The sequence below is a fragment of the Mytilus californianus genome, unplaced genomic scaffold (genome assembly GCF_021869535.1).
Source record: "Mytilus californianus isolate M0D057914Y unplaced genomic scaffold, xbMytCali1.0.p SCAF_15, whole genome shotgun sequence".
NCBI lineage: Eukaryota > Metazoa > Mollusca > Bivalvia > Mytilida > Mytilidae > Mytilus > Mytilus californianus.
Window position 1 is genome coordinate 2,710,224 of NW_026262637.1, and position 27,989 is coordinate 2,738,212.

The 27,989-nt window shown below is 31.9% G+C and overlaps 1 pseudogene; it reads left to right on the forward strand.

The window, feature by feature from the left end:
- LOC127725939 (sodium- and chloride-dependent neutral and basic amino acid transporter B(0+)-like) lies at positions 1-27,989 on the forward strand (annotated as a pseudogene).

The window sequence follows — 27,989 nt, forward strand, 5'->3', positions numbered from 1 at the left end:
ATGACTGTAAGATGTACATTTATGTCAAGCAGGTATTTTCTGACCTCGATCTAAGATCATCTAATGTTCATGCATGGTTCTTTGGTCAAAGTTAAGTTTGAATGGTTGGGCTAGTGATTTCCCGATACTATTATCAATAGGTCAACTACTTTTGATATATGGAATGACTATAAGATGTACATTTATGTCTAGCAGGTATTTTCTTACCTCGATCTAATGTGCATGCATGGTTCTTTGGCCAAAGTTAAGTTTAAATGGTTGGGCTAGTGGTTTCCCAATTAAATAATATATATAGGTCAACCACTTTTCATATATGGAATGACTGTAAGGTGTACATTTATTTCAAGCAGGTATTTTCTGGCCTCGATCTAATGTTCATGCATGGTTCTTTGGCCAAAGTTAAGTTTGAATGTTTGGGCTAGTGATTTCCCAATACTATTTTCAATAGGTAAACTGCTTTTGATATTTGGAACGACTGTAAGATGTACATTTATGTCAAGCAGGTATTTTCTGACCTCGATCAAATGTTCATGCAAGGTTCTTTGGCCAAAGTTAAGTTGAAATGGTTGGGCTAGTGGTTTCCCAATACTATTATATATAGGTCGACCACTTTTCATCTATGGAATGACTTTAAGGTGAACATTTATGTCAAGCAGGTAATTTCTGACCTCGATCTAATGTCCATGCATGGTTCTTTGGCAAAAGTTAAGTTTAAATGGTTGGACTAGTGGTTTCTCAATTAAATTATCTATAGGTCAACTACTTTTGATATATGGAATTACTGTAAGGTGTACATTTATGTCAAGCAGGTATTTTCTGACCTCGTTCCAATGTTCATGCATGTTTCTTTGGCCAAAGTTAAGTTTGAATGGTTGGGCTAGTAATTTTCCCAATACTATTATCAATAGGTCAACTACTTTTGATATTTGGAACGACTGTAAATAAAGGCAACAGTAGTAGTATACCGCTGTTTGAAATTCATAAATCGATAGAGAAAAAACAAATCCGGGCCACAAACCAAAACCGAGAGAAACGTATCAAATATAAGAAAACTACGACACAACAGAAACACAACATTAAAATGTAACACACACAGAAACGAACTATAATATAACAATGGCCATTTTCCTGACTTGGTACAGTGCATTTTAAGAAAAAAAATGGTGGGTTGAACCTGGTTTTGTGGCATGCCAAACCTCCCGCTTTAATGGCAATGTTAATTATAACATTAAAATGACAACATTACATGACAGGACTACAATACAAATAAATGGGAGAAAATATAGGACAGAGAAACAAACGAATAAAAGCCAACAAAAGGTACCAGGTTAAAAATTCAATATGCCAGACGCGCGCCACGTCCACACAAGACTTACCAGCGACGCTCAGATGAAAAAAGTTTGAAAGCCAAAACAAGTACAAAGCTGAAGACCACCGAGGACCAAAAGTTCCAAAAAGTTGTGACCAATACGGCCAGGGTGTAATGTTCATAAATGGTCCCTGGGCCAAATATAAGTTTGAATGGTTGGGCTAGTGCTTTACCACTACTATAAGCAATTGGTAAACTACATAGTAAGGGAGCTACCATTTGATTTTAGGGGGCTAGCTAGGATGACAAATTTGGTCCTGCTTTTTTTGATTGTTATCTCTGTTCTGCCTTTTTATTTTTTACTCTATTCGGTCCTGCCTTTTTTACTTGTTTATCCTGACTTTTTTTACACAAATTGTCATCTTGACTTTTTTTTACCAAGTTGCTCATCCTGCTTTTTTTTAACTCAAACTCCTGTTCTGCCTTTTATTTTTCAAAATTCATCCTTCAATTTTATTGTATGGAATGATTGTCGGATGGATATGTCCGTCTGTAACATTGCTTTTGACCTTGACCTCATTTAAAATTTCCTTTCATGTATATTGTTAACATTAAATCTTTCCATACAGTTTTATTTACAATTCATGTGTAACAATAAACATTCAAGTGAGTGAAAAGTTTTTTTTTACTTTTTTACTGTAAGTAATATTTTTACTACATATCTGTCTGGAAGGGTTAATCTAACCTTGACATCATTTTCAAGGTTTATTGGCCAATGTCGAGTATTTTGAATGGTTGGGCTAGTGCTTTACCAATACTATAAGCAATTGGTCAACTATATAGTTAGGTAGCTATCATTTGATTTTGTAGGGAGGTTAGCAAGGATGACATATTTTGTCCTGCTTTTTTTTTAGTACTGTTGTAATCTCTGTTCTGCCTTTTTATTTTTTACTCTATTCGGTCCTGCCTTTTTTTAATTGTTTATCCTGACTTGTTTACCCAAATTGTCATCCTGACTTCAATCTTATTAAAATTAAATCTCTCACTCGCTCATTTTGTTATGCTTGGTCGCTGTGTGCCAAATGAGCGAGTGAGAGATTTAATTTTAATTAGATTGATAGAACCTCGATACTGAGAACCCCCTGATCTCCCTCCCCCAACTCAATCACTGGCTACAGTTGTATATGATATTTTATATATGATTTTACTTGAGCGATATATATGTTTATATTTCTAATAACGAAGTAAGTCATTAAGGATAACAAAGATCAACAAAGGTTAGATTTTTACATTTCCGGAAATTTTTACACATTGCTCGTTTCAGTTTCATTTTTAGAAAATTAACTTCCGGTACCAATAATAGTTTAGTGCACTATTGTTTTTCAAAATAGAATTTTTGCAAAACAATTAACTCAAGGAGACCTTTATATAAAACAAATAAGTATTATTCTTACGAAAGAGTCGGGGATTGTATTCAAGTGCATGCATGAGAATCTTCTATAGCAGAAAAGGATTTCGGTAATTCATTTTAATGGTGAAGGAGGCAGAGTCTGCATGAAGTAATTTGCTGATTTTGGCTAGTACAAATAATTATGACGTCTGGCAAGGCTTGTCACTAGAAAGGCGTCCCAGAAAAAAATTAAAATAGCCTTGCCTGACGTCATAATTATTTGGACTAGATTTTGGCATGCATTGATCTGATACTGCAGAGTGCAGACCCAAAATCCCCCAAAAGAACTTGGTATCAAAATTAAGAGTGTGAATAATTTCATCTTCTATCCAGATGATATTGGTTTATAAAGTTGGTCTGTTTCTAGAAAGAAAAAAAAATTCTTGTCATCACAAAAGAGTCATTTTCTTATCCCAGTAATAGATTACCTAAGCCGTATTTGGCACAACTTTTTGGAATTTGGGTCCTCCATGCTCTTCAACTTTGTACTTGTTTGGCTTTATAACTATTTTGATCTGAGCGTCACTGATGAGTCTTACATGTATGTAGACGAAACGCGCTTCTGGCGTATTAAATTATAATGATGGTACCTTTGATTATTAAAGGCCAAATAAAAATATATGTGTGGGTCCAGTTACCCGACCGACCCTAGTCTAAACCCCCCGACCCTAGAACCTTTTTTTTCATTTCTAAAAAATAAATTTTCAAAACGATCAAATTTTGAGGATTGTGAATTTATATAATTAAATTCATAGATTTCTGTCATCCAGAATGCAACAAAATCAACTAAAACATGATATGACTGTTTATTTTACAACCAAACACATGTAAAAATGGCGAACTTCCAGTAGGGGCGTGTATAATACTACAATCAATTTCGGTAAACACACAATTTTTTTCCGAAATTTGGAAATCCAAAATAAAAATTAAAAAAAAAAAAAAAAATTGCCGCCCTACCGACCCTTGTTTTTTTAAGTATGTAACTGGAACCACACATATATTTTCACTTGGCCTAACTATTGTAACATGATTTAAATTGTCTCATTTTATTGCCAGTCAATAATTAAGATATCCCCTTGAGCCATCGTTATAAATGAACTAATATATTTTCCCCAAATCCAACATTTCACGAACTTTTATTCCCAATTGCATGGGCCCTGGCTGGGATATGGGCCCCTTCCCCTAAATACTAGGAAAATCACTGATTTTTTTATAAAAACTGGATTCATTATTATTCATTGGACAACAATTTCGTTGGTATATACTGCAGGTAAACCACGAAATTAACTGATCAATGAGGAAGAAATTTTAAATTGGCATTTATACAGACTTTGTCAAAACCATGAAAACAAATATCCACAAAAATGCAATTTTAGCTCAATTCACAAAAAAATTGATATTCACGAAAATAAATGAATCCACTGTAAATGATCAATGAAAGAAAATAAAATTGCTACCAATAAACAAACATACACACATGATTTTAATGGTTCCTATCTCCTGGCAGAAAAAAGAGGTAATGGCAGGTAAAATCGTTTTATTTTTTAACACTATATAACATGTACAATTCATGGAGAATTTTGGGACTTAATCATTGTAAATTGTGCTCAAACAATAGAATGTTCATAATATCTGTTAGGGTCAGCATCAAAATTAAGGGAAGGGATAGCGAGGCAGATAATATAACTATATTTTGATTTTTGTTCCGGCCTTATCAGGATTTTAACCAGAAATGCAAAATGTATATCTTCTATGACTTGTAATAACTCAAGACTAGATGAATCTGATTTATTTATTAAAGCTATTTGCTACATTTTTAATTGCAGATAGACACAAAAGATAGCTACAATGTAAATAATGGCTTAAAAGAACGGAATGGAGATGTTGATGTAAATGTTGACGAAGATACTGAAGATAGAGGACAATGGGGCTCCAAATGGGAGTTTATTCTGTCATGCATTGGACTTTCTGTAGGATTAGGAAATGTATGGCGTTTTCCTTACCTGGCCTATGAAAATGGAGGAGGTATTACTGTTATTCATGTTTATAGCTGTTAAAGCTTATGTTAATTAAATGATAAATAGAACTATACCATTGAATGATACATTAATGCGTGATTTAAATTAACATAGTTAAGTGAAATATATCTGAGCGCTTATTTTACAATACTAGTTGATAATCAATGATCTAGATAGTAAGATATTGCATGGCCACTAGGCTGACTAGCCCAATGTTCATTTTTACGAACAAGTTACCACAGTTGACTGAAGGTCAATCAGGGTAAATTGTCATTGTCAATTTGAAGAATCTACTCCTACCTAATAATTACAATCATTTTAACAGCTGAAATGTATGGGAAAAATTAATGAATGCAATAATAGTTTATCACTGCATGTATATCATATACATGTAAGGACAAATTAAAGGAGTTGAATATTTTAAAGAATAAATGTACTGACAATAACTGGTATAACAGGTTTTGTTTGACTAAATCATTTAAGTTCATTGGTTTTTATGGCGTTGTTTTTTAAAAGACAATCATGTTTTACCCAAATATTTAAAATCTGATCGATCTTTACTGCTTCTTAACTGGGTGTATATTTGTACATTGTATAGTTATGACTCACTGAAAGAAATCTTTGGAAATGATTTGTAAATTGAAACGTAGACAACTTAATGACATGTCTTTCAAGTACATGTGTTACCAATGTGAAAACTGATTGAATTTAAACATGTATTAAAATTATTTCATATGTTATAGTGTAAAGATTAATTTTAATCTGAAATTTAGCATAATATTAAATGATTTGACAAGAAAACAGTAAGAACATGTAGACTAGATACATGTATGTAAATTATGGTTAACACCTTCACACTGCAGGTTTTTCATTAAATTTCTAGCTTGTAATAGATACATCTAGACAGAATCAAGTTATTCTAACCAAAAGTCTGACTTAAAAGTTTTTATTGTTCTGAATTAGTTAATTGCAAATTTACATTGTCTGACATAACTCTTTTTAACCCTTTCACAAAGCCAAAATTTATAGAAGAAAAGATTTACTGTTAGTCTGCAGAGATGGGTCCGATTACTTTCAATGTAATTGATTAAATTACAATTACTTTGTCATTTGTACGATTAAATTAAATTAATGATTACATCATTTCTGAAAGTGTTCGATTAAATTAATGATTACATTGGCAAAGTAATCATGATTACATCTGATTACAATGAATTTAAAAAAAAAACATTTTGAATGAAGTGAATGAATTACCGTTTAATATATCAAGAGCATATTAGAAAGGATTTTGTTTGATATATTATAAAATGATAACTTCAAACTTCATCTATTTAATAAACCACAAAAGTTCACTTCATACATACATGAACATTGTGCCACTGGTTATGACCCATTACACTTTATCATCATTGATCTCTGAATTATTTTGACTTCAATTGAATATAGCTTTATAAAGAGTTTGCTGTTTACCTTCTGACCTCTTCCAGACTTTATATGTATTTCAAGGTGCTGTTTATGGAAGTTAAAATATGGATGAAATAAAGTTGCCAGATAAAAACTATGTAAAATGTTAATAGAATTGTTAAATCAAATTGTAAACATAAACAAGTACTAAAATCATTGAATTTTACATGTCCAGTCCAAATACATACAAAAATTTGCTTATTTTAAACAAAATATTTGTCTAACTTTTAATTTAGTTTGTGCTAATTAGATAAATTTCCACCATGTCCACATGTCTGATTAATCTCTTATCATATATATTGTCCTATAGCTATTCTCAATTGGTAATTGCAATAAAAACAAACCTGAAATGGTTTCCTACCTGTCAATTCAAAGGTGACAAAAATCACAATATTAACAAAAGATTATAATTCAGGGTTAAAGAAAAGTATACTTAATTTATAACAGTTATTATCAAATATATATATGTACATCTTTAAATTGTGAATATATGTACAATATCTTTTACTAAGGCCAGAGACATATAATTGTATTATATGTCTGTTCTTAGGCTTATGATGACTTTTCAATACTGTAACAGTTTATTTTTTACTGAAGTATAATAATCAATTAACATGATTTATAAAGTAAACCAAACTATTTAAACATATTTTGAAAAGTAATTGATTAAATTAAATTACATGTAATCATATTTTTGGCTGATTAATGATTACAATGATTACTTGAAAAATTGTAATCAATTACAGCTGATTAATGATTACAATTGCAATTACCCCAAGTCTGTTAGTCTGTAAGGAAACTAAACATGTTAAATGATTAAAGTGTCATTAGCTGCCAGATTCATGTTAAAAAAATAGAGATTTATACTCTAAAATTTTTATTTATTGAGTATTTTATGTTTTTTCTATAGGCAACAATGCATAATGCATGGAATCATTATAAAGTATCAGCATCTCCTGTTTATCATGGTATTGTATGCCATTCACATATTAAATGTCTAATTAACCATCATCACAAGTCGCATCACACCTAAATATTTCTAATGAGAATGTGACACAAATATAAATAGAGACAAGTTCTAGTTTTGGATTTCATATCATAGATAAAACTATATTGTAAATTGTTTTATTGTTTTATAAGTAAAAAGATATTGGTGGAAGAACTCAATCAGTCAACGAAAAAATCTTCCAACTGCTTTAACTGTTGCAGATGACAATCTTTTCAATATTTGATCTGTGTACAAAGGGTCCACAACTGTAGCAGCAGGGTCCACAACTGTGGCAGCAAGATGTGTTACTTGCATACAAATTTTCAGTCCAATAAACCAACAAACAATCATATATCTTAATATTTGAGAATTTTATTCACATTTTTTTTCTTAATTTCAGCTGCCTTCCTGATTGCTTATTTAGTCCTACAGTTCCTGATAGGAATGCCTGCATGGAGTTAGTAATGGGTCAATTCTCTGGTTTAGGACCAACAGGGGTTTGGAAAATGAACCCAAGTGCTAAAGGTAATAGTGTTTTTGTAGTAGTATTTGTTAATTGATATTTCATGGTTTGAAGAAAAAAATCATTGGTTTATTATTTGTTTAATTTATAATTAGTGTTTCAATCTTTGAAGTTTGAGATGATGATGGAGAGACATTTTTAAAGGCAGTGCTTTAATGCCTTTCTAGTTGCCGGGTTAATCCTTCCTTCCGCGATATCCAACTTATCTACGTGGGGGGTCATTAGACTCCAAGTAGATCCGGAAATGTTGAATTCTCTCCTCTTCTTATTGCGATATAAAATGTTTTTTGTTTCATTTCATTTACATTGGGAAATAGAGAAACGATCATTGTGTTTTGTTAGTTTTAAAAACTTTTGATATATTAGTATTTTGCATTATAAGCAGTCAACCGATTGACAAACTAGAATTATTTGAATTCCGTGTGGAAAGATCTCGGGTTAATTTCGAGTGTTATCTGCAATCTAGATGTTTATAAATCATTTCAGTCGTTGATATAATATTTAAAGGTCGACTGAACATGAATTATATTATACAATTTAAAGTGCAATTCTGTTTATGCACGTGAACCCGTCTAACGTTATTTTCGCAGTTATATAAAGTAGCAAATTATCGTTCCTGAATAGGTGGCGCCGTGGTAGCGGATCCTGTTCCTCTACTTCCGGTTTCTGCACTGTGCAACTATTTCAGTTATATTTTTAATTAACGATGCCAAGTACTTGTTGTTGTGTACCGGGATGTCATTTAAGAGGAGGACATGCAATTTCCAAATGACTTAAAAAGAAGGAAAAGTTGGATCAACGCCATGGCCCATACGCAGATTGGACGAGAACACGATGATATCGTGGAGTCCATCTCAATCAGCTGTTGTTTGCAAGGCACGTTTTACTGAAAAAGTCTACGTGCAGGAAACTATTCATGGTAAAACTCTATTTTCTTTGTGAAATATATAGTTATATATGTAATCGCCATGCGAATAAACCAAAGTCTGTTTACAACCGCAATTATCGTTTTAGAATAAAAGGGGGTGGGTAATTCAAGACGTCATAATTTTTTGGATTACGATTCAATGTGATCTGTTTGAGATTTTTTGGTGATTGCTACAATTATAATGATTTCTTACAAGAGGTATATCATACTGAGAATTATTTTAGCAGTAATTATGCTAATGTAGTAATGACAGGAATGCATATGCTATGCCTCATAGACTTATCCAGATTGTAATGAATAAATCTAGTTAATATTTCGCCAGGTAGTACAAAGTATACATTGCTAATGGAAGTTCATTTAATTATAAAAAAACTAATGTTTTATAACCTTTTTCAGGGCGCAAACCCACCATACAGAGACTTAAGTCTACTGCAATTCCCAGCCTATTTTCCTGGACCAAGCAAGAGACTGAATCGTCCGCAAAAAGAAAAATCAGGGCAGTTTCCTGTGAAAACAAAAGAACTAAACTTGATGAATATTGTAGTAGAAATCTAGAGGAAAGTTTTGATTGTAAAGTTGGTTTTCCTGAAGAAGTCATTCATACTGCAGAAAGGATTTATGACTGTCCACCACCAACTGCCGAGCTAATGTTGAGCTTCACAGATGGAATTACGCAAACACCATCAATGCCTATGTTTTCAGCAGAGAATTTTGAAATGAAGACACGTGACACAGCCATGCATTTTTATACCGGATTAGAGTTGTATACTAAATTTTTATTTGTTTTGACCACACTTGGTCCAGCAGCACATTGTTTGAGATACATATATTTTCAAATTGATAGGGTGTCAGTTGAAAATCAGTTTTTTTATGACTTTGATGAAATTGAGGCATCATACAACCAACTTTGAACTGTCTAGATTCTAGATTGAATCTAGTGTTAAGAATATTGTGTATACATGGATTGTTTTTATGTCTAAACAGTGGTGTGAGGCTAACACTTGGCCATCTAGTGGTATAGTCAGGTATTTTTCACCATCCAACTTCAAATTAAAGTTTCCTACGACTTGGATTATTATTGACAGCACAGAATATCCCGTGATAAAACCTAAAGCTCCTAGAGCTCAGGCAACCTTTTCATCAAATAAAAACAGAAACACTGAAAATTCTTGAATGTTCGACACCTGGTGGTTTAGTCAACTATGTCTCTATGTCACATAGAGCGAATTATTGGACTTGGCAAAACATACAAAATTCTAATAAATCCTATGAATGGAACTGAAACAAAACTTTCATCTGAAATAACATTTAGTTGTTTTATGTTGTGTAATTTTAGAACTTGTATTGTGCCAAAGGATGCATAAATAAAAGTGACGCAATGAATTTTGTTCTGATATATATATATTTACAATTATATGCACATGTAAATTGTAATGCATATAAAAATAAGGAGATGTGGTATGATATTCAGTGAGTTTATCAAACTAAAGTGCATAAGAAATGGGTTTAAGCAGTTACAGGTGTTACTGTCACCGTACAATCTCCAACAATGAGAAAAACTCGTACCCTGTAAAAAATTTCAGAGATCTTACAACTAAGTTTTGTTGTCTCACCTTGACTTTGGTGAATTTTTTATATCTGTTGATGTAAATATAAAAAAGAAGATGTGGTATGATTGCCAATGAGACAACTCTCCACACATGCACAAGAGACCAAATGACACAGAAATTAACAGCTGTAGGTCACAGTACGGCCTTCAACAATGAGCAAAGCCTGTACCGCACAGTCAGCTATAAAAGGCCCAGAAATGACAATGTAAAACAATTCAAACAAGAAAACTAACGGCCTATTTTATGTAAAAAAATGAACAAATATAACAAATATGCAACACATAAACAAACGACAACCACTGAATTACACTTTTATAGGCTCCTGACTTGGGACAGGCACATACATGTACATACAGAATGTGGCGGGCTTAAACATGTTAGCGGGATCCCAACCCTCCCCCTAACCTGGGACAGTGGTGTAACAGTACAATATAAGAAAGAACTATAAAAATCAGTTGAAAGAGGCTAAACTCATCAGATGGATAAATACAAATACAAGTGGACGTGGTCGGGTAGTTGTACATCCAAACAACAAAAAGACACTAAGTACAAATCTGAGAGTACTCGCAGTTACTGACAGCTAGTTCAAAGCCACTAACAACTGATAAAAAAATCTTGCATCTAAGACTAAATTATCATTCCGTAAGCTCCCTTTAGAATTTTATAAATTTTAGATTTTACATTTCTGAGTTATGGGGTTTTATTCATTAAAAAAGGGGGGATTTTTCAGTTTTTGGACAACAACTCAAAAATGCTTTAAGCAGTTCACATGAAACTTTGGTGAATTATTTATAGCTATTGATGTAATCTCCCTATTGATTTTCATAAATTTCAAATATGACATTGAGAAGAAATTGAACTTTATTTGTTTATAGTCTGGCAACAGATTTATTAAGTATTGCACAACAGCACAGTGTATTGCACAACAGCAAGAAATCTTTAATTGAATATAAATTCAATTCATATAACCGATTTCAAGTTCATTGACTACATTTATTCAGAAACTATAATATGTCAAATATTTAATTACAATCCAAATTCAGACCTGTATCAAGCTTGAATATTGTGTCCATTTTTGCCCAGCTGTTCAGGGTAGTACCTCTGCGGGTGTATCCAGCTGCGCTCAGCGAATCAGTTTATTTCTTAATTAAGAACTCCTTTTTATACAACCGCAAAAAAATTTTTGTGGTCGTATATTGGTATGACGTTGGCGTCGTCATCGTTGTCGTCGTCGTCCGAAGACACATTAGTTTTCGCACTCTAACTTTAGTTTAAGTGAATGGATCTCAATGAAATTTTAAAATAAGGTTCAATACCACAAAAGGAAAGTGGGGATTGATTTTGGGGGTTATGGTACCAACAGTTGAGGAATTAGGGGCCAAAAAGGGGCCAAAAATAAGCATTTTTGTAACTTCCAGACATAACTTGTGTGTAAGTGTATGGATCTCTCTGACATTGTACCACAAGGTTCCATATCACAAAGGGAATGCTGGGATTGATTTTTGGGGTAATTGCCTCCAAATTTTAGGAATTAGGGGCCAAAAAGGGGCAAAAAACAAGCATTTTTCTAGTTTCATGACAATAACTTGTGTGCAAGTCTATGGATCTCTCTGACATTGTATCACAAGGTTCCATATCACAAAGGGAATGCTGGGATTGAATTTGGAGGTAATTGCCTCCAAATTTTAGGAATTAGGGGCCAAAAAGGGGCAAAAAACAAGCATTTTTCTAGTTTCATGGCAATAACTTGTGTGTAAGTGTATGGATCTTTATGAAATTGTACTACAAGGTTCCATATCACAAAGGGAAAGCTGGAATTGAGTTTGGGGGTAATTGCCCAAAAAGTTTAGGAATAAGGGGCCAAAAATAAGCATTTTTCTAGTTTCCAGACAATAACTTGTGTTCAAGTGTATGGATCACTCTGAAATTGTACTGCAAGGTACCATACCACAAAGGGAATGCTGGGATTGATTTTGGGGGTAATTGCCTCCAAATTTTAGGAATTAGGGGCCAAAAAGGGGCAAAAAACAAGCATTTTTCTAGTTTCATGACAATAACTTGTGTGTAAGTCTATGGATCTCTCTGACATTGTATCACATGGTTCCATATCACAAAGGGAATGCTGGGATTGATTTTGGGGGTAATTGCCTCCAAATTTTAGGAATAAGGGGCCAAAAAGGGGCAAAAAACAAGCATTTTTCTAGTTTCATGGCAATAACTTGTGTGTAAGTGTATGGATCTTTATGAAATTGTACTACAAGGTTCCATATCACAAAGGGAAAGCTGGGTTTGAGTTTGGGGGTAATTGCCCTAAACGTTTAGGAATTTGGGACCAAAAAGGGGCCAAAAAACAAGCATTTTTCTAGTTTCCAGACAATAACATGTGTTCAAGTGTATGGATCTCTCTGAAATTGTACTGCAAGGTACCATACCACATAGGGAAGGCTGGGATTGAGTTTGGGGGTGATGAATCATAAGGGGGTTCAAAAAATTTGGGGGGGGGGATTCTTTTTCCTTTTTTTTTCTTTAAAATTTTCCTTTTTAAATTGGTTATTTCTGATTTATATATAAAAGCAAATAATAATGATATGGTTTGAATAGGTAAATTAAATTTTTTTAAGTATCTTAGACCACTTTCATTCTGTGACAGAAACCTATGCTGTGTCAAATATTTAATTACAATCCAAATTCAGTGCTGAATCAAGCTTGAATGTTGTGTTCATACTTGCCCCAACTGTTCAGGGTTCGACCTCTGCGGTCGTATCAAGCTGCGCCCCAGCGGAGCATTTTATTTCATTCATAAATTACTTTATGCTTGGAAATATAATTTTGCTTTGAGTTGAAAGAGTTGACATGTTGCAATGTACATTTACTCTACATAGTTCTATGGTACCAAATCAAAAGTTTATATAAAGAAAGAAGTCAAAGGTTTCCCATCATAGTTTAGTTACATACATTTTTTTTGTACCTGAGGTCGTTGAATATAGATCATTATATAAATAAGGAGATGTGTTATGATTGCCAATGAAAAAACTAAGGATTTTCTTATCCAAGGAATAGATTACCTTAGCCGTATTTGGCACAACTTTTTGGAATTTTGGGTCCTCAATGCTCTTCAACTTTGTACTTGTTTGGCTTTGTTACTATTTTGATCTGAACGTCACTGATGAGTCTTATGTAGACGAAACACACGTCTGGCGTTTTAAATTATAATCCTGGTACCTTTGATAACTAATTTGACTATAAACATAGATAAAAAAGGTACAAACTGGACATAATGCACTAGTTCATAAACAAGTGAGAACAATCGCCTTCATAGAGTGCTCAGAATATGACATTCATAAAACTTATTCAATATCATTAGAGAACTCTAAATCTTAAATACTGAAAGCCACCTCTGATAAGTACACTGTACTATGCAAGATAATGATATAACTGGACTTAAAATACACACAACCTGTAATTAACTGCCTTTACAGCGCTTTCGTGCTTTGATTAAGATATGTGATGTTTGAAAGAAGAAAAAAATAGGGTTTTAATCCACCTACAAAAAACGTTTCATTGTGGAATTTGGCAACCTAGAATTATTTTTTTTTATTTTGATCTTATTTTGCCTAATGGTATTAAACACTTATATTGTTTTTCCACATCTGATGAGAAAAGTTTGCTGGTACATGTAATATTGAAGTATATCTGAAATACATTTACAATTTTCATTTGTAAATGTGAGAAAACTATAGGTGTAGAATTTTATACAAAATAATTTTATGCAGGTTTAATGTATTGTAAATGATGAATTTTGTACAAAGATTTATTACATAATACAAAATATTTTCAATTTCTTCATGTTATAAAATAATTTATTTCGTATTAAATATAAATAACACAAATGTATTAACTTTGCAGGTATTGGTATATCTATGGCTCTAATATCGTTAGTAGTCGCAATCTACTATAACGTGATCATGGCCTACATGTATACACTGAATATAAATCTTATACAAGTGTATTAACTTTGCAGGTATTGGTATATCTATGGCTCTAATATCCTTAGTAGTTGCAATCTACTATAATGTGATCATGGCCTATACACTGATCTACTTCTTCTCCTACATGCAGAAAACTTTACCCTGGACTGTTTGTGAAGATGTAAGTATGGTCTAGACTAGGGATTTGGAACAATTTCAAGATGGACATTATAAAAATGAGGAAACAGTTATTATTCAAAATTTTGCTCAATTTTCCATATACTGTGGATTCATTATTATTTGTTGGATACCAATTTTCGTGGGTTTTGTGGGTACAGGTGAACCACGAATATAAATGTACAACGAATTACACATTTTCTATAGGCTTTGTAAGCAGAGGTTTGCAAAATCACGAAATCAAATATCAACAAAAATGTAAGTTTTCCTCAATCCACCCTAATTGATACCCAAGAAAATAAATGAATCCACAGATAAAAATGAATTGTGGTATGATTGCCAATGAGACATAAAAGCTTTTTTCTCATTATGGGAATTTTCGAGAAGTAACTAAACTTGACTAAAATTCAGTTAGTTTCAAGTATATGCACTCGAGTCTCATAAAACATAATGGCCTTTTTCTGAACATTTGACTAAAATGAATGCCTGAAGCTGACCTAAACATGCTAAAGCTGCCATTTTGAGCATTTATACAAAACACTGCTTACTAGGGACATACTAATCAATTCATTTTGATTATTGATGGTATGAAAAATATTACAACATGTGAATTTGCAATATTGTGTAACTGTATATAGCAGGCATGTTTTGCGCTAAAATGTCAAAACCTTATTTAGTTATTTTTTCTAAGATATATTTAAAAAAAACTGTTCAGATCCCATTGCCAGAACCATATATGTTCTAAACTGCCATGATAAGTCCACCATAAATTTTGACAGGGATTGTTAAACCACTTGGCTCAAAGAGTTTCAGCCAAGTACTCATATAAAAATAAGTAGATGAAGTATGATTGCCAATGAGACAACTATCCACCATATAAATAAGTATAATGTGGATATATGCAATTAAAGGTCACCCAACAGTCTTAAAAAATGAGAAAAAAATACTTTATAGTTGACTATGACTATGGGTTTATAGATATCAATTCATATACATGGGTGTCTTCTTCTAAATAAAAGTTATTCATGTAATATTTGCCACTGGATGTTTAATTATTATCACAATTGTTTTTTAGTATATAGCCATTCTTGTAACAAGACCTAGATGTAGTTAACCTTCCAATGTTTGTATTGTAGGAATGGTTACCATTAGGATGTGTGGAGCAGTCGACACAGAGATTAGACTATTGCTCTATGAACATTACACAATTATTGACTGATAACAAAGCGTGTAGATGTTTTTTGAACAGTACAGATTCTATATTGTCTGACCAGGGATTTAACGGTCACATACCAAGGAGATGTCCCAGTACCTGTAGCACAGCTGTATTTTGAGTAGGTCATAGTATTCAAGGTCATAAATTTTATGGAAGGATGTTTGTTAAGTTTATAAATTTTACAGTAGTATATATAAAATCTGCTTTTTAAAAATGAAATCAGGTTAAAAAATTGACACGTCTTTAGGCCTGAAACTTTATTTTTGTAAAGAAAGATATAATTATATACTGTGGATTCTTTAATTTTCGTGGGTACCAATAGTCCATTTGCCAATTACCAATTTGATTCTGTTATTACACACTTTTTAAACAAATTACTTCCCTTTGTCAATCGTCGACTGGTTCCATACCGGACAAAATTGGCATTTACAAATGCAAAGCATGATGAATTGAAAGTGATGAATTGTCGGTTTAACTAATTTTTCATTAAAAAAAATTTCTGATGTCAAAAGTATTTAGCTGAACAACAAATTAATGTAATCATAAGATTTAAAAACCTTAAAGATTACTCACATTACGCACAGGTAAATTTGCTCTTTCTGCTGGCTCTCCATTGTAAATAAAAATTAATGTCCCTCATAAGGGAGACAACTAAAAAAGGGATCTTTAATTACAGGGTCAATTACGGGAATTGGCAAGTAGCCTATTTACCTGGGTATTTTATTTCATGATTTTACCAATGTCTGTGTTCAAGGCAATAGAACATTTGTACATGTAATCGTTAAGCATTTAATTTCCTGGTTCACCTATTCCAACAAAACCCAGAAAATTAATATCTAACAAATAAAAAGGAATCTACAGTAACAGTTGTCTTTTGTACAACTACAACAATCCAAATAGTTTAAATATGAAATGGATGTTATCTGTAAGATTAATACCACCCCTATTCTAAGAACAATTTCTTTTTCAGTAAAACTGTAATAAACAAGGCTGATGATTTCTACCCAGACACAGGAAATCCACAATGGAAGTTAGCACTCTGTCTGCTGTTGTCGTGGATTGTTGTTGTTCTCTGTTTAGTAAGGGGAATTAAGTCATCTGGAAAAGTAAGTTTTATGATATATATGTATGCAAGTCAATGTCTAATAATATAGAACACATTCATTTATATTTTGTGTGTTTAAGACAATATAATTTGATAGAGCACCTTTGAAATGGAAGTGTGTGTGATCTTATTTATATTTGTTTGATTAACCATAGTTTGCCTTGCAAATTTATACATCATATGTTTTGAAATGAATAGATTTTTAATCGGCAGTGATTTGCTCATTCCTAAGCTAACAAGATTTGTTTATTTTTGCCAGACAAACTATGTTTTACTTTACCAAGACAGATTGAGTAATTGTTCTGTTATTAGCATTGATACTGTCAATATAGCCTTTGAAATTGTAACATTTGGAGATAAAAGTTCTGTTAGAAGCTATTGACGCATTTTTAAAGTTTGTGCAGGATGCCATTAAGTCCATTTTACAAATATTCAATTTGGATGCATTCCGTAAAGGGGGATTGTTTTCGATGAACTTAGGTGGCTTTTGATATAACTTAGCATTTTAATATATGAAATTATTTGTAGGTTTTCAACCCATAAATCTTTTTTTATTTTTTGCTGGACTGGAACTTTTACTTTTTATCTTTTCAGGTTGTATATTTCACAGCCACATGAATCTTGTTGATTTTGTTGATCCGAGGAGCTACACTAGATGGTGCTATTGATGGAGTAAAATATTTTTTGATACCTGAATGGTCCAAACTAGCAGATCTAAAGGTATATATATGAGTCATGATTGTAAGATATACTTACAGAAATATTGGTCATTATTATCATAGACAATTGTTTTGAATTTTGTTTTAAATTCAATTCCCTGTGTTTGTCAATTAATTATAGTGGTTTTTTTATACCATGGGTACCTAAAATTTGAGAAGTCCTATATTTGATTTGTAACCCTTTCAAGTTGGTACCTAACACTACAGGGAGATAACTCTGTAAAAATCAGCCGAGTGTTTTAATAATGTATTATAATAAGGAAATATTAGCTTCTCAATGATCAGAATTAGTGTTTGTCTAACTGCTATATATCCAATGAAATTTTTTAATCAAGGTGTTTGGTACCACCTTAAAATAATTTGTAAATATTATTAAATTAAAATTCACTTCTATGCTGGGGGCAATTTGTATTTCAGCTTGTGAGTTTCAATGATACCTTATGAGGGGAAACTAAGGAGGTTGATATTCCTGACTGCAGACTATTTACTATGAGATATATTGTTAAAAGTTCCTTTACCCATGTCTGTCTAGTACCACAATATGTTTTAGGGCCTTCCATTGCTTTAATAGCCCTGAAAAAATTATAAAGGAAAAAGTTTTACTTTAATTTGAAGGACATATTTATTTTATCTTTAAAATTATGTATTACAACATATTTATGTAAGACTCAGATCGACGTGTGTTCCTCAAATCGACGTCCAAAGCTGACGTCACAATAAAATAAGATTCCAAATCGGCGGCAAATTATATCCCCCTCTAACCGAGGTCCAATGTTTAGCTCCTCTAATCTACGTCCAAGTTTAAGCTTCTCTAATCGCTGTCCGTTTTAATGGACCTATGGAAAGATGCAAACGCCGAGACATTTTTGGCCAACATGCCGTATTATACGGAAATATATATCTAAAACAAATGAACAAAACTGCGGAAATGGGGACATGCAAAGTTTATAACAAATCTGAAACGTGGATTGTCCGAGAAGAATAAATATAAAAAAGGAGTAAAGACAGTTCTAGGTCAGTATTTTTACAACCAAAACATAGCTTATGTGACAAATAAAATAGATTTAAAAATGTTTTTTTTTTTAAATGTATTACCAATGTTTACAGGTTGTGATATCAATTTTTATGTAATTTAAGAGCTTATTAAAAACAATGAGATGTGGTGAGATTGCTAATCGGACAACTATACACCAGAGTTCAAATGAAGTGAATGTAAGCAATTATATAGCCCTTTACCTTTATAGCTTGCTGTTCGCTGTGAGCCAAGGCTCCGTGTTTAAGACTGTATTTTGACCTATAATGTTTTTCTTTTATAAACTGGGACTTGGATGGAGAGTTGTCTTTTTGGCACTCATACCACATCTTCTTATATCTATACCGTACGTCCTTCAACAATGAATCATAGAATGATAAAGTCGGAAATTAAAGGTCACGACATGAAACATATAAAACAATTATTATAGAACTAAAAACTAACCTATAACAAAAAAAATTCTGAACAACAAATATGCAAGACATAAACCAACGACAACCACTAGACTACAGGCACATAAAATATTTGGCAGGGTTTAACATGTTTGTGAGCGCTTAAGCCTCCCCTAACCTGAAACAGTGGTGTAACAGCACAACATAAAAACATAATGCCAATTTATTTTGTATATTTTTCACTCCAGGTGTAAAACAAATGAATTTGTTGACAAAATTCTTATAGAGTCCAAATTATAATACTCTAACAGTTGGCATTTACTTCTTTATTTTGTCCATTGTTGAAGACTGAGTGTTGCCCTATATATATGTCGTTTTGTTTTCTTTGTCGTTGGGTTCTTATTTAAGTATACGCATATGCCATTTATTAATATGCATGTACATGTATAAGTGTAAGTGCAGCAATTTCTTTTTTTATTATTCATTGATATTGAACATCGATAAGAGAAGACTACAATAAATCGGACATCGTTTTGGCAATACATGACGGCACATTGGATGTCGATTAGAGGATCAAACAATAGGACGTCGATTTGAGAATGTGACGTCTGAATTGCACGTCGATTTGAGGAAAGGATGTCAGTTAGAGACCGGACGTCGATCTGAGTCTAACATATATATAATTTATTTATTATAGGTATGGGTTGCTGCAGCAGGACAGATGTATTTCTCTCTCAGTGTATCGTTTGGTGGAATTATAATGTTTGGAAGTTACAACAAATTCAGCAACTATGTATATGGGTAAGATTAATTTTCCTTGACAGAAAATTTAAGTCTTTATTTATATTTATATGATCAAATATGATGGGATGTAATGTAATTAACATGGTCAGTTATTTTTTGGTAATTATTTTTATTAAAGTTAACTATTACCTTCTGTCTGTCCAATTTTGTTTCTGCACTCTTAACTCTAAAGCTTGCCTCATCCAATTTTAATGAAACTCATACACAGTGCTACAAACTAATGAAATTCATACGCAATGCTTACAGACAGTTTGAATTTGGGTAGTGATTCATTTACCGTTCTAGAAATAGATCCCTTTTAACTCGAAAATTGCATATGTTTTAATAGTCATGTTTTATTATTTAAACACTGGTTTATATTTATAGTGATGCCTTGTTAATCGCTGTAATGGATCTGGTTACCAGTATATTAGCAGGTTTTGTCATCTTTACAACATTTGGAGGATTAGCTAAGAAAACAGGACTTCAAGTCTCAGAAGTTGCCAGGGGAGGTAAGCAAGGATGTTTTCCATTTTTAATCAAACGTTACTTTTCAATACATTGTAGAGATTATGGAATAGATTTAGATGAAGAAATAGTTTACCATAAATTACTTTGTAATTTTCTTGTAGCATGCCTTAGGTCTTTATTTGTAAAGCTATTTTAAAATTTAAATTCTAATATGACAAACTGTTATCGTCAACCAGTATAATCATAGTATATCTACTTTTAGCGCAAGCACATAACTACATAAAACTAGCTGTTCCGTGTTACGCCCAACTTAATTATACTACCAGGTATTCTCAAATTTTGACATTAAAACCCACAGATTATAGTCCAAGATTCAGATACCATTTAGTTATATCTATTCTAAAGCAAAATAAACATATCAGTCCATTTCAATTTATTTTTTTCGTGCTGAAATTTCATCAAAGGAAAATTTCATGAAATATTATCGTCTTTGCATGGCAATGAAACAAGGTGACATCATATGTATGTTTTCGTAATCAAAAAATCAAATGTAAACACTCAGTGTTTAAATAAAAGCTTCTATACATCTCAGAATGCAATAAAATTACATTAGAAGAACATATGTAGGTGAAAAATACGATTTAAATTTTTTTGTTTTATTAAATTATATAATATTATCATATTGGGGTAAAATGGAACAGCCAAAACAGTATCTTGCGTATAGGGCTATCACAGTTAACAAAATTACTGAATTTGTCCCATTAGAATCCAAATAATTCATGGCAGCCACAAATCTACAGCTGCCATGAATTATTTCTTAATTCATATTTTCCTTTAAGATTTTAATCAAAGATGATATTTGATATTGAATTTGATACCACTGAGACTATCACAACAATTCAGAAATGATCCTCTGTTCAGAATCTGTTAAAACAAACAAAAAAACTCTAGTAGAAAATACAATTCATTAATTATATTTTTTTCTGTTACAGGTTATGGATTAGCCTTTGTAGCCTACCCTGAGGCATTGTCTAACCTACCTCTACCTCAATTATGGTCTGTTTTGTTTTTCTTCATGTTGTTTACACTTGGACTTGACAGTGAGGTAGGACAGATAGTTGTACATTTTATTTAAAGGAAAAGGATTATCTCCCCTTTGCACCTATAAATCTGGTTTAATGGTAATATAAACTACAGGAGTTCTTTTCTAATAAATTTTGTAAAAGACCAGGACTTTTTTTCTAATTTTTGACTGGAAATAACCCATCTATTACATTAGTATGATAATTTTGTCTTATACTCTTAACAAAACTTGAATATTATTCCCAACATTTTTTTTAAAATTTGTGCAATGATTATAATACTGTGGATTCTTTTATTTTTTATGGATTTAGGAATAATTATATTGTTGTGGACTATTTCTATGCAAACCTATAGGCAAGTTTTATTTTATAAAGCATTGGTTCCCTATGAAATACCAACAAGTCCAGTTTGTAAGGTAGTCATAGATTAGTATGAAACAGAATCAACTGTTACAGCCGATTCCATTGAGTGTGTAGGCAAAGGTAATATCTTTGGTTAGCTTGCTTGCTAGCTGAACCATGAAGTCATTATAAGGTAAGGTATACTACCCTCCTTTCAAAGTAGCTTAGTCCTACAGACAGATAATCTATCGGACAAGTCTACTCTTAAAAGGAGGATAGTTTACCTAACCTAGTCTTCACGGTTCAGCTAGCAAGCAAGCTAACCAATACTATTACCTTTGCTTACACACTCATTGAAATCGGCTGTAATTCTTTGAGTTTTGTGATATGTAATGCCTATTTTTATTTTGCAGTTTGCTATATTGGAGACAGTTTTGACATGTATACAGGATGAGTTCCCAAAACTTAGAAAATATAAGAGTCACATGTGTATTGGATTGGGAGTGATATGTTTCTTTATGGCTTTACCATGTATAACACCAGTAAGTATAAAAGTCATATGTGTATTGTTGAATTGTGTGTTTCTTGGCTTTGAGGTGTGTTATGCAAGTGAGTATTATAGTCGTGCTCATGCATATGTTTTGGTGCACATGGTGGGTTTCTTCTTGGCCTTGACATGTTACACCAGTAGCTTTAAAGTCTCATGTGTATTTTATTCTTCTTGAACAGTAATTATTTTATTTTCTGCTCTTTAACAAAATGTCTATTTTATCTAAATTGATATTAAATGTATCATTGAAAATTCTAAAAAAAATAGTTACAATATAAGGGAAATAACTCTGGTACTATTTTATTTATACTATACAAAACAGACTCTACTTTTATAAGCAATTGTGAATAAAATAATGTAAAGAAGATTTAAACAAATTGTAACGAAATTGATATGGTTTTGAAGGACAATGCAAGATGTTTTTTACTGTGGCAAAGGGTAGAGGAGTACAAAATGTTTCTTGATAAAATTTAAAAAGATACAGAGAACATAGTATGAGGTAAAATAACAAAGAATTTGACAAAGTATAAAGTCTTTATAATATTTTTATATAGTTGTTAAAATATATTGAAGTATTTGTGCAGAGTTTTAGATATTAAGATATTGTTTAGTTCCAAAATTGGAGACTGATGCAAATTGACTTGAGATTATCTCTAAAGAAATTACCGTAGTCTAATTAGATGAAGTGGTTTGCATGCATTGAACTCCGTCTTGTTTGTAAATGATGTTTTATTATTTTTACAGACAGGAGATTATATAGTAGAATTGATGGACAGTTATGGCGCTGATTTCTCTGTATTGTGTGTAGCCACATGTGAATGTGTATCCTTACTATGGGTTTATGGTGAGTGATTTCTCAGTATTGTGTGTAGCCACTTGTGAAAGTGTATCCATACTATGGGTTTATGGTGAGTGATTTCTCTGTATTGTGTGTAGCCACATGTGAATGTGTATCCTTACTATGGGTTTATGGTGAGTGATTTCTCTGTATTGTGTGTAGCCACTTGTGAAAGTGTATCCGTACTATGGGTTTATGGTGAGTGATTTCTCTGTATTGTGTGTAGCCACATGTGAAAGTGTATCCATACTATGGGTTTATGGTGAGTGATTTCTCTGTATTGTGTGTAGCCACATGTGAAAGTGTATCCGTACTATGGGTTTATGGTGAGTGATTTCTCTGTATTGTGTGTAGCCACATGTGAAAGTGTATCCGTACTATGGGTTTATGGTGAGTGATTTCTCTGTATTGTGTGTAGCCACTTGTGAATATGTATCCGTACTATGGGTTTATGGTGAGTGATTTCTCTGTATTGTGTGTAGTCACATGTGAATGTGTATCCTTACTATGGGTTTATGGTAAGTCAGTCGTATTTTCTTTGAACAAGGAAGTTAAAAGGGTTTTAAATGAAGATGAACATCATGTTTCTTTATGAACATATGAATGAACCATAAACTTTAAATCAACAAAAATATTCATGGCCAAATGAATTTAAGATGATTTTTTTTTTTAACAATTTTCATGATTTATCATAAATCAAGCAGCTAAACATGAAGATCAAGAAATAAGATTTGGTATGAGTGCCAATGAGACAACTCTCCATCCAAGTCACAATTTGTAAATCATTATAGGCCAAAGTACAGCCTTCAGCACAGAGTCTTGGCTCACACCGAACAGCAAGCTATAAATGAGCAGTGCAAAACCATTCAGACATGATTGTCTAGTCGAAGTAGGAATGTTCAGTCCATGGCACAATTTAGAGAATGCCATGTTGTTACACGACAACACACTTGATGTATACAAAGCTATCCGGTTCTAACTCAAAAATTCTTCCCTAACGTATATTATTTGTTTTAAAATTTCAGTTTGAGTTATCTGCCCTTTATTCTTATCAACCAACTTTTTCATCAGATACTTTAAATTAATTATTATTCATACCAAAAAAAATTGTTCTTTTTACTTTTTTTCACAGATGAGTGACAAGATTTATAAAAGATATTGAATTTATGTTGGGTAAAACCCCAGCACCAACAACATATTGGTTGTTTTGTTGGGTGTTAGCTTCACCACTTCTTATTGGGGTAAGTAATATACTGTTCAGAAATTATTGCGAGGACTGGGTGCGATTGCAATAATTACATGCATTATGACACCTGATGCATATATATTTATGCAGATTAGACTTAATTACAATAAATTTCAAATTTTTATCCACTTTTAAAAAATCGCAATAATAAATGCATGCAAAAATTTATGAATATACAGAATTTCAGGTTTAATCATCTTTACTCTATGTATAAAACTTTTAGATATTTTTAAAATAATCTGTATATCAGGAAATATAAAAAAGATGTGGTATGATTGCCAATGAGACAACTCTTCACAAGAGACAAAAATGACACAGAAATTAACAACTATAAGTCACTGTACGACCTTCAACAATGAGCAAAGCCCATACCGCATAGTCAGCTATAAAAAGCCCCGAAAATAACAATGTAAAACAATTAAAAAATGTTTTTATGAGTATTTGAAATCTTTTCAAATATACTCTTCTTAACATTTTTATACTTCCTATTTAATTGTATTGTGCATAGCTATAGGTAGTGCACAACAGAGATCAAAATGCTCAATTGTCTAAGGGCCTATATTGTGATAAAAATCAGCACAAAATTCCACAACATGCTGTGAACAGTACAAAATACCACAACAACCAACAACATCCTACTTCTCTGGAAAAAAAGAAAGGTTCAAGCAAAAGTAACAAAAACATATAGTTAACTATTACTCAATTAAACACCATGCATCTAGGAATAAAAGAAAAGAGGAGGTCTTATATAGTGTAAAATAATATTTTAAGACTATTCTATATTTCATTCATTACTTGTTTTCACTGCTCATACTGAATAAATTTTACAGATTTTTGACAATTTATGTTGTTGGGAAAAGCAACATGGTCTGTTTGTATACTATGAGATTGACTATGTACCTAAATTAAAGTAATATTTTAACCATTGCTTATGTATCATGTTGACTTTACATTACAGGGTCTGTTTGCGTCTAATCGAGTATATACCACCTAAAGTAAAAGATGGAGTATTTTTCCCAGATTATTGGATGGTGTGTGACTGCCGTAGTGTTATGTCCTATACCTTTGTACTTTGTTTATAAATTCATCATCACTCCTGGGAAAGTCACTGAAGTGAGTATACACTGAAATATTCAATTATTTAACTAATTGTTTTTTGGCAGTGTTGCTTTATAAATAGCACAATTTTGGATTTAAAAATTAAGAATTTTATTCAATGAAACATTGGGTACATGTGCTAAATATTGCAATTGAATTTGCAAGGTAACTAAGTTGTATTTTGAAACAGGACAGAGACAGAGACCAAAAAGGTCTTCTTTGTGAGAGTTGCTCACTGTGAAATGCATTATTGTTTTCAAAGAATTTTTGGTTCAACTATCCATACAAAACTCATGAAAATTAGTACTCCATGAATTATAATTGATTCACAGTAATCTACATTTTTGATAACCACTGTAGATAACATTGCACCAAACGTCAACTTAACCACATATTATTGCACCAAACATCAACTTGACCACATATTATTGCACCAAACATCAACTTGACCGCATATTATTGCACCAAACATCAACTGGACCACATATTATTGCAACAAACATCATTTTAACCACATATTATTGCACCCCAAACGTCAACTTAACCACATATTATTGTACCAAACGTCAACTTGACCACATATTATTGCACCAAACGTCAACTGGACCACATATTATTGCACCAAACATCAACTTGACCACATATTATTGCACCCCAAACGTCAACTTGACCACATATTATTGCACCAAACGCCAACTGGACCACATATTATTGCAGCAAACATCCACTTAACCACATATTATTGCACCAAACGTCAACTGGACCACATATTATTGCACCAAACATCAACTTGACCACATATTGCACCAAATGTCAACTGGACCACATATTATTGCACCAAACATCAACTTAAACACATATTATTGCAGCAAACATCAATTTAAACACATATTATTGCAGCAAACGTCAACTTGACCACATATTATTACACCAAACGTCAACTTAACCACATATTGCACCAAATGTCAACTTCACCACATATTATTGCAGCAAACATCAACTTAAACACATATTATTGCAGCAAACATCAATTTAAACACATATTATTGCACCAAACGTCAACTTGACCACATATTGCACCAAACGCCAACTTAACCTCATATTATTGCACCAAACGTCAACTTAACCACATATTATTACACCAAACGTCAACTTAACCACATATTGCACCAAACGTCAACTTAACCACATATTGCACCAAACGTCAACTTAACCACATATTATTGCATCAAACATCAACTTAACCACATATTATTTATATTTACAGAGACTTAGAATAGTACCAACGCCAACAGCTGACTGGGGACCTAATACCAAGGAAAAATTATACAATGCTGACTCACAGTTAACAGACATTGGAAAAGCAGCTTACGCTTATGACAATTCAGCTTCACAACTATAAACTATAGCAATATTAGAATCATAAAGATTGTTTCTCTTTGAAGTATATTTCAAAATGAATTTATCACACATAGTTTCAGGGTACTTGTATAACAAAGAAATGCAGAGCTATTTTTAATTTTTACTCAATAGTGGAGAATTTTGTGAATATGACAGAAAACCTTCACAAATATATTGTAAATAGGTTTTCTCCCTGACTTTTTTCAGTATTTTAATCAATTCCAACATAATTTTAGTGCTGAATTTTGAAATGTACATAGTTTTACATCTGTTTACTATATAAATGCAAGATTTATAAAATGTTTTTAAAGTGAATTTATGGATTCAGTTTGAAAAATTACATTTCTTTGATTCTATATGACATTATTTTTTAACTTAAAACTCCTTCATTTTTTATAAGTGATTTTTTTTAAAAGGGATGAATTGAGTAATTTTATGATTTTAAATTTTGTGTTGGTTAAAGACTGCTTTTTTTTAAAGATGAATATTAAAGATAGAATTGTTATAAAACTAAATACAAAAATCTGCCTTTCTGAAAGTAGAATGAAGTTATAAAGTAAAATAATGATTTTGCTAATATTTCAAATGTTGCATACAATAGATACCTCATTTGTGTTATTTATTTTTAGGAACCAATTCATTGAAATGTTGTAATTAAAGTTTTGTCTTCTCTTGATTGTACTTCAATACAGAATAAACTGTGTTCTCAATGCAGGTTAACTTTGCATCTCAAACTTTAATTACACAAATTATTAATCATCCAGATTTACCTTAATTGAGAAATTTTAAATTTTGGAAGCAACGAAACAATATTTTCTTTTTTAGTTTGAATCATCAAACAAGATTTTTTTACAAATTATATATATCTACATTTGTACATATCATGTATATCATTTCATAACGAGGAAAGATCTATGTTTTGCTGATTAATACATATTAGGTCTGAATCTGTCTAGTTTTATTATATAGATTGGGCAACGGATTCGTGTGGTAATTTTCTTGTATTCGTTTTTCCAAATATTACATTAACTATTAAAAGTAGATTGAAACTAAAATTCCTATTAGTCTATATATTTAACTTTGTTTGGTATGACATGTTACAAAATCATTCTTTTACTGATAACTGTCCATAGTAATTACACTAAACAAGTAACTTAAAAAAGATGTAACAAAGCAGAATTTAATTGATAAAGTATTTTATTTTTTACTTGAGACAGAAATTGTTGTATTTTTTAAACAGAAATATTTTTAAGATAGTTTCCGTATTTTTATTATCAT